This window comes from Arachis stenosperma, chromosome 4 (assembly GCF_014773155.1).
Source record: "Arachis stenosperma cultivar V10309 chromosome 4, arast.V10309.gnm1.PFL2, whole genome shotgun sequence".
Classification (NCBI taxonomy): Eukaryota; Viridiplantae; Streptophyta; class Magnoliopsida; order Fabales; family Fabaceae; genus Arachis; species Arachis stenosperma.
The window spans coordinates 101,053,227-101,059,847 of record NC_080380.1 but is presented as its reverse complement, the minus strand read 5'-3'; the positions used below and the strand labels follow the sequence as shown (position 1 = coordinate 101,059,847).

At 40.5% G+C, this 6,621-nt stretch overlaps 1 non-coding gene across 1 annotated transcript; it reads left to right on the top strand.

Moving 5' to 3' along the window:
- The first annotated feature begins 1,297 nt into the window (after positions 1–1,297).
- LOC130977789 (small nucleolar RNA R71) lies at positions 1,298–1,401 on the top strand. Its single transcript, XR_009085465.1, has one exon. It is a non-coding gene; the product is annotated as a small nucleolar RNA R71 (small nucleolar RNA).
- The last annotated feature ends 5,220 nt before the right edge of the window (positions 1,402–6,621 follow it).

Sequence of the window (6,621 nt, the reverse complement as noted above, 5' to 3'; positions counted from 1 at the left end):
ACACAAGGCCTTCTCCACCATGACTTCTCCTATGATGCAGGGAATTTGGAAACTGCCTGGATCCTTCAATTTCTGAGGCAATTTGTGTTGAATGATGGCACTGCATTCTTCAGTCAACAACACCGTTTCTTCATTTCTCCAGCTTCTCTTCTTGGTCATTAATTCCTTTAAGAATTTTGCATAGAGTGGCATTTGCTCTATTGCCTCAGCAAACGGAATGTTGATTTGAAGCTTCTTGAAAATCTCCAAGAATCTGGAGAATTGGCCATCCTTCTCACTTTTCATCAAACGTTGAGGATATGGTGCTTTGGGTGTATAAGGCTTCAGGACCTCTTTTTCTTTTTCTTTTGTTGCAGACGGTGTAAAAGATTGTTCCTGTTCCTTGTCTCTCACATTTTCCTTTGCTTCATCCTCTGTGGTTTCCTTTGAGATCTCCTTTAGCTTCTTTCCACTTCTGAAGGTTATGGCCTTACATTCTTCCCTTGCAATAGCCTTGGTAGTATGAGAAACGCTTGGTCCAGGAGTTTGCTTAGACAAGTACTCAATTTGATTTTCTAGCTTCTGGATGGCAGCTCCTTGGTTTAGCAAGTTGGAATTTACTTCTTCCTTAAAGGCTTTCAATTCGGTTATGTCTTGACTCATGGTTGCAAGCATTCTTTCTATCCTGTTTAATTGATCTTGAAATTGTTGGTTCGGATTAGATTGGGCAGGTTGGTTATTTTGGCCATGATATGGTGGTTGGGAGTAAGTGTTTTGTGTGGCTTGGTATGATCTTTGGTTGGGGTTTTGGTATGTGGAATTGTTATGTTGGTTGTGGTTGTAAGGTTTGTGGTTTTGTGGTTGGGTTTGCTGGTTTCCCCACCCAAAGTTTGGGTGGTTTTTCCAACATGGGTTGTAAGTGTTGGAGTGTGGATCATATGATTGCTTTTGTTGGTTTTCCACATAGTTGGCCTCTTCCCAATCACCTCCTTCAATGCTTACTTCCTCTTGATCATGTGTGTGTATTGCAGCCACATGCTTTGTGTCTAATTTTCTGGTGAGTTCTGCTAGTTGCTTGGCAAACACCTTGTTTTGGGCTAGAATTGTATCAACATGGTTCAGCTCCATGACTCCCTTAGTGTTGTGTCTCTTTGAAGCATAGTAGTACTCATTCTCAGCCACTGTCTCAATCACTTCAATGGCTTCTTCCACCGTCTTTTTCCTGTTCAATGAACCTCTTGATGAATGGTCTACAGCCTTCCTTGATTCATACGAAAGTCCATCATAAAAAATATGCAATTGCACCCAATCAGGGAACATGTTTGGTGGACATTTCCTTGTCAATTCTTTGAACCTCTCCCATGCCTCGTAGAGCGTCTCACCATCTTGTTGTCTAAAAGTTTGAACCTCAGATCGAAGCCTATTGACCTTTTGTGGGGGGTAGAAACGTGCCAGAAACTTGCTCTCCACCTCATCCCAGGTTGTTAGGCTGTCCCTTGAGAATGATTCCAGCCACTTAGCTGCCTTGTCCCTAAGTGAAAATGGAAACAAGAGCAGTTTATAGGCATCTTCCTGGACTCCATTGGACTTCACAGTGTCGCAAATTCTCAGAAATTTTGTGAGATGTTGGTTTGGGTCTTCATTAACACTCCCACCAAATGAACAATGGTTCTCCACCAGTGATATTAACTGTGGTTTGAGTTCAAAATTATTGGCCTGAATGGGTGGTTTCTGAATGCTGCTTCCACAATTCCCAGAGGTTGGGTTTATGTATGAACCAAGAACCCTCCTCTCAGGAATGGCATTGTTTCCATCAGCCCTCTCATGGTTGTGAAATTCTCTATCCATGTTGAGATCTAGAGCTTCCTCAAAGTTGTCCTCAGATTCTCCTTCAGATTCTTCTTCTCCCAGTACTCTCTTCCCTCTTGCTTCCCTTCTAAGTCTATGAAGGGTCCTCTCTGGTTCGGTATATGGAGGAGTTGATATTTCTCCTCTCCTACCTGTCATACACGAACACACCACAAGCAGCAAACAAGTGGAATACTCTTGGTTAATGGAAGAGTATGGTTAGAGCAGTTGAGGAATTAATTCAAATAGTTAGTGGGTCAGTGAGTTAGTTGTTTGAATTAAAAGGCATAAGAAAGAAAAAGCAAGTAACAGAGTGCAGAAATTAAAAGTTCAACAAGCAACTAGAACTAAATTAACAAAACAAGAAAAATGCTCAATCTAGTTAACTTCCAATTTGAGAATTGTCAATCGAAAACCAATCCCCGGCAACGGCTCCATAAACTTGATGCGCATAATCTTGTTATGCTGCGATTTTTTTAGGAAATTGCACGAACGGCAAAATTCCTTCCGGCAAGTGCACCGGTTATCGTCAAGTAAAAACTCACAATAGAGTGAGGTCGAATCCCACAAGGATTGGTTGAATGAGCAATTCGAATTAGAAGTTTGTTTAGTTGAGCGGAATCAACTTTTGGATGTGAATTGCATAAAGTAAATGTGGCAGGAAACGTAAATTGCAAGGAATTGAAATTGCATAAACTTAAATTGCGAGAATTAAGGTGCGAGAAAGTAAATTGCTGAAATTAAAAGGGAATTGGGGTGATTGCATGAATTGAAATTTGCAAAATGTAAATAGAAAGTGTAGATCAGAAAGAGGGGTTCATTGGGGTCAGGAGATATTGAAATCTCCGAATCAAAACATTTTCATCTCTTCCTCAACCAATGCATTCATTGAATCTTGCTTGGCAATCTTATATGATTGGATCCCAATTCCTTGGCTCACCAATTCTCTCTAAAAACAAACAAATTCCCAATCCCTTGGTTTAAATGTTCATAAGAAGAGATGATGCTTGATCACTGATTATACCACACAGTTTCATGAACCACAATTTGGTAGGATTACATGTCACAATATCCATCCAAACCCCAATCCAATTCACTGTGAGAAAGCTTCTCTAGCATGAATCCATCATTCCTTTCCCAAGGTTCCGAAGGATTCCAATTATGGGTAGTTTCTTTCCCAAGACAACTACCCAATGGAATTAGATCGAGAAGCTTTCTAACAAAATTCAAGAGAAAAGATTGAAGAAGAAGATAAAACTATTATTGATTCATTGAATTACAATAGAGCTCCCTAACCCAATGAAGGGGGTTTAGTGAGTCATAGCTCTGAATTCAATTACAAAGTATGAAAAAATAGCAAAATGATCAAAAGTTCCAAAGTGTCCAAAAGTCCCAACTAACTTCAATTCTATCCTATTTATACACTTTCTAAATTGAGCTTCTGTTGAGTTTCTTGGGCTTTGAGGCTTTTTCTTGAATTCCTTTTGCATTGGGTTTATGATCCATAATCCTGATGAGGCTGTGATCCAATTCTGTAACATTCATTGAGCAATTTTAGTGATAAACAAATAATGACACAAGACTCAACAAATTGAAGTTCCAGACTCATCAATTCTTCCGGCCCAATCCCATAAACCATGATATTCAATTGGGTTTCATACCATAATACGTTTGAGTTAATATTTATGCTCAAATACTAACTTAAACTTCAATATATTTGGCCCAGAAACCCTTTCAAAAGGTGGCGTTTAAGTTGAAGTTTAAGTTTCAGTTTAAGGTTAAACTGAAACTTAAACATGGAATTGGAAGAAAGCAACCCAGGAGGGTAATTAATCGAACACGTTTAAGCTTCAGTTTAAGGTTAAACTGAAGCTTAAACGTGGAAATGAAGATTGCAACCCCTGGAGGCAATTCTGGTCGAACACGTTTAAGCTCCAGTTTGAGGTCAAACTGGAGCTTAAACGTGGAAATGAGAAGGCAACCCTGGAGGAGCAAAAACGCCGAACACGTTTAAGCTCCAGTTTGACCTTAAACTGGAGCTTAAACGTGGGAATGAAGAAGGTAGCCCAGGAGTGTGAATGGGTCGAACACGTTTAAGCTCCAGTTTGAGGTCAAACTGGAGCTTAAACGTGGAAATGGCTTCCTGGTGCATAATGTGGTTCGAACACGTTTAACCTCCAGTTTAAGGTTAAACTGGAGGTTAAACGTGGAAATGCTCCCTTGGTGCCATTCTCATTCTGGCGTTTAACCTTCAGTTCAAGGTTAAACTGGAGGTTAAACGCCAGTTTCCTCTTTTCTCAGCTTTCATGATTCTGGCGTTTAAGCTTCAGTTTAACCTTAAACTGAAGGTTAAACGCCACTTTCAGCTTTGATGCATTTCCTATTCTGGCGTTTAACTTCCAGTTTAAGGTTAAACTGGAGGTTAAACGCCACTTTCAGATTCTCCACATGTGATCTTCAAGCTTCCTTTATTGATTTTGTTGCTTCCTTGCCTAGCCTCTTCTTCCCTGAAATCATCCACACAATTGCATCAAAGTATTGCAAAATTTCATGAGAAGTCTTCCATTCATAGCATTCAAGTAATATAACTAAAAACTCATGGAATTTGCATCAAAATTACACTTGTTTGGATGGTTCATTGCTTTGTTGTTCATTTAACCATTCTTGGTTACTTTAAGCTCAAGAAAATGCATAAAACAACTAAAACTAATAGAAAAATGCTAGTGAAACTAGCCTAAGATGCCTTGGCATCAATAGAAGGAATGCTTGCAACCATGGGTCAAGACATAACCGAATTGAAAGCCTTTAAGGAAGAAGTAAATTCTAACTTGCAAAACCAAGGAGCTGCCATCCAGAAGCTAGAAAATCAAATTGGGTATTTGTCTAAGCAAACCCCTGGGCCAAGCGTCTCTCATGCTGCCAAGGCTATTGCAAGGGAAGAATGTAAGGCCATAACCCTCAGAAGTGGAAAGAAGCTAAAGGAGATCTCAAGGGAAACCACAGAGGATGAAGCAAAGGAAAATGTGAGAGACAAGGAACAGGGACAATCTTTTACACCGACTGCAACAAAAGAAAAAGAAAAAGAGGTCCTGAAGCCTTATACACCCAAAGCACCATATCCTCAACGTTTGATGAAAAGTGAAAAGGATGGCCAATTCTCCAGATTCTTGGAGATTTTCAAGAAGCTTCAAATCAACATTCCGTTTGCTGAGGCAATAGAGCAAATGCCACTCTATGCAAAATTCTTAAAGGAATTAATGACCAAGAAGAAAAGCTGGAGAAATGAGGAAACTGTGTTGTTGACTGAAGAATGCAGTGCCATCATTCAACACAAATTGCCTCAGAAATTAAAGGATCCAGGCAGTTTCCAAATCCCCTGCATCATAGGAGAAGTCATGGTGGAGAAGGCCTTGTGTGACTTAGGGGCCTGTATCAATTTAATGTCTCTAACAATGATGAGAAGAATGAAGATTGAGGAAGCCAAACCAACAAGAATGGCCCTCCAATTGGCAGATCGAACTTTTAAATTCCCTCATGGGATAGTTGAGGATTTGTTGGTGAAAGTGGGAGATTTTATATTTCCTGCCGATTTTGTGGTGTTAGATATGGAGGAAGAAGCCAAAGCTTCGATAATCCTGGGAAGACCCTTCCTGGCTACTGCTGGAGCCGTCATAGATGTCCAAAAGGGTGAACTCACTCTTAGACTACATGATGAGCAATTGGTGTTTAACGTATTCAAGGCAATGAGCTATCCATCAGAATCACTAAAGGAATGCATGAGGGTGGATGTAGTGGACATTGCAGTACAAGAAACCTTTGAGGAAACAACAAAGGAAGTGGCAGAGGAGGAGTTCACCAAGGATATTGAAATTAGTGACATCAAGGCTGCTGAAACAACCATGCCAAGCATGCCAGAGAGGGTGAAAGAAGAGAAGGAAGCACCAAAACCTGAGCTCAAAGCATTGCCCCCTAATCTCAAGTATGCATACTTGGGTAGTGATGAGAGCCATCCTGTTATCATTAGCTCTGCCCTGAGCCAAGAACAGGAAGAAGAATTGATCAAGGTGCTACAAACTCATCAAGATGCCATTGGATGGACCCTAGCTGATTTGAAGGGGATAAGTTCATCCATATGCATGCATAAAATCTTGTTAGAAGAGGATGCTAGACCCTCCATTCAAGCTCAGAGAAGATTGAATCCCGTCATGAAAGAAGTGGTACAAAAGGAGGTCATGAAGTTATGGCAGGCAGGGGTAATATACCCCATTTCTGATAGCCCATGGGTTAGTCCCATCCATGTAGTTCCCAAGAAAGGTGGCATAACTGTGGTGCCAAATGAGAGGAACAAACTCATACCCACAAGAACTGTCACTGGGTGGAGGATGTGCATAGACTACAGGAAGCTCAATGAAGCCACCAGAAAAGATCATTTCCCACTCCCATTCATGGATCAGATGCTTGAAAGGCTTGCAGGACATGCTTATTATTGCTTTCTGGATGGATACTCAGGCTATAATCAGATAGTAGTTGATCCAAGAGATCAAGAGAAAACATCATTTGTTTGTCCATATGGAGTTTTTGCTTATAGACGCATGCCCTTTGGATTGTGCAATGCACCTGCCACTTTCCAAAGATGCATGCTGTCCATCTTTTCGGACATGATTGAAAAATTTATTGAGGTTTTCATGGATGATTTTTCTGTGTTTGGAGATTCTTTTCCTAGCTGCCTACATCACCTTGCCTTGGTGCTTAAGAGATGCCAAGAGACCAACCTAGTATTAAACTGGGAAAAGT